Source organism: Haliaeetus albicilla, chromosome 9, assembly GCF_947461875.1.
Source record: "Haliaeetus albicilla chromosome 9, bHalAlb1.1, whole genome shotgun sequence".
NCBI classification, from domain to species: Eukaryota; Metazoa; Chordata; class Aves; order Accipitriformes; family Accipitridae; genus Haliaeetus; species Haliaeetus albicilla.
In genome coordinates this window covers 39,988,425-39,990,720 of record NC_091491.1, presented here as the reverse complement: position 1 = coordinate 39,990,720, position 2,296 = coordinate 39,988,425, and positions in this window count along the sequence as shown.

The following is a 2,296-nucleotide window of genomic DNA, read 5'->3' as shown; positions in this document are numbered from 1 at the left end:
AGGAATGAAAGAATGAGGCTTATATCAGGACCTTCTGGGACCTGCAGGTGGGAAGTTATAGAGGAAACAAGTTCAGCGTGCCTCAGTCCACTCTCCAATAAATGGGTCAGTGCACCCGAATATGTCACAACTACGGATTTTAATGGAAATAATTAGGTGTTTGTCATGAGATAGAACTTCAGATCCACTGGTGCCCTGGCTGTTACTCTGCATTGGTCTGAAGCTTGTGGAGAGAAGACTTGAGAGGTTATTGCAGCCCATGTGCAACGAAGGCAGCCGGCATGCAGCTTTCTAACAGCTTGGCTCATGTAGGAGGAAGGCAGAAGTCAATGTTGGTCAACATCAGGTCACATGTTTTAGTTTTCCTCACTATGATTGCATCAGGGCGTGTTGGGTTTGTGTGGCAAGGTTTTGGTAGCGGGGGCTTACAGGGGTGGCTTCTGTGAGAAGCTGCTAGAAGCTTCCCCCATGTCCGACAGAGCCAATGCCAGCCGGCTCCGAGATGGACCCGCTGCTGGCCAAGGCTGAGTCCATCAGTGACAGGGGTAGCACCTCTGGGGAGAACGTATTTAAGAAGGGAAGAAAACACCTGCACAACTGCAGCTGGAGAGAGGAGCGACAACACGAGAGCCCCAGCCCTGCAGAGCCCCAGGTCAGTGCAGAAGGAGAGGAGGAGCTGGTCCAGGCGCCTGGAGCAGAGATTCCCCGGCAGCCTGTGGTGATGAAGACCACGGTGAGGCAGGCTGTCCCCCCTGCAGCCCAGGGAGGTCCACGGGGGAGCAGATCTCCACCTGCAGGCCGGGGAGGACCCCACGCCGGAGCAGGGGGATGCCCGAAGGAAGCTGGGGACCCCGTGGGAAACCCACACTGGAGCAGGTTTTCTGGCAGGACTTGTGACCCCGCGGGGGACCCGCGCTGGAGCAGGCCTGTGCCTGAAGGACTGCAGCCCGTGGGAAGGACCCACATTGGAGAAGTTCATGGAGGACTGTCTCCTGTGGGAGGGACCCCACGCTGGAGCAGGGGAAGAGTGAGGAGTCCTGCCCCTGAGGAGGAAGGAGCTGCAGTGACAATGAGTGATGAACTGACCCCAACCCCCATTCCCCGTCCCCCTGCGCCACTCGGGGGGGAGGTGGGAGAGAAAATCAGGAGTGAAGCTGTGCCCGGGAAGAAAGGAGGGGTGGGGGAAAGGTGTTTTTTAAAATTTGCGTTATTTCTCATTACTCTACTCTGGTTTGACTGGTAATAAATGAAGTTAATTCCTTCCCCAAGTCGAGCCTGTTTTGCCAGTGCTGGGTAACTGGTGAGTGATCTCTCCATGCTCTTATCTTGACCCATGAGCCCTTTGTTATGTTTTCTCTCCCCTGTCCAGCTGATGGAGGGGAGTGTAGAGCAGCTTTGGTGGGCACCTGGCCTCCAGCCAGGGTCAGCCCACCACCCAGGGCAAAACTAAAAAAAATATTCCAGAGCCCTTTTTCCTTTATTTTCTATCATTCACAGTGGATTTGATCTTTTTGCCTATGTGTTTCATGAAAGAAATATAACTTTGGGAAAAAACAGATGACCCTGGAAGAGGTTGTGCTTATTTTGTTACCACTGTGACAGAACACACGTAGACGCACACTGACCTCTGCCATACGGTCATGCCCAGATACCATTACGCTTATGAAAGCTCAGGCACTGCTAAGCACTATTGTAGTCTCAACAAGGAAGCAAACTTCTCAAGCTGAGTGACTTTTTAACAGAAGGCCCCTCCGTTCTGTGGATGTGCAAGCATTGTGTGATCATGAAAATCTCATTATAAACATCTGTGCAAATTTTTCGGGAAGATGCCATGGTTGGTGAATATTGGGTAAGACATCACCGTGCCATCTGCTTGAAAAACAGAGCTGTCGGAACAGGTGGCTTAGTGGTAACGTACAGTAGACTCCCTCAGGTCTTGCTATATGTCTATATATTAAGTACATAACATTAACTTAAAGGTAATATGATGTTCAAAATATGATGCTCAATATAAAGTTCAAGGATACCAGTCAAAATACTAAGGGCATTTTGATTCCAGCAGTGTCCTCAAAACATTAATCATCTATAACCATTAGAAAACATTATTTTATAAAAGACATAGAAGAATTCTTCATCAGTAACCTTCATTAGTTTATTAACAGTACATTCTGGTCATGATTATTCTGCCCTGTGCAGATTCCTGATGCATTAACCCACCCAATAAACCTACTTTTCCTTCCTCTCACCTTTGTTTGCACCAAGGAGATCATACAAGCCCCAAAAAACACTGACTTTT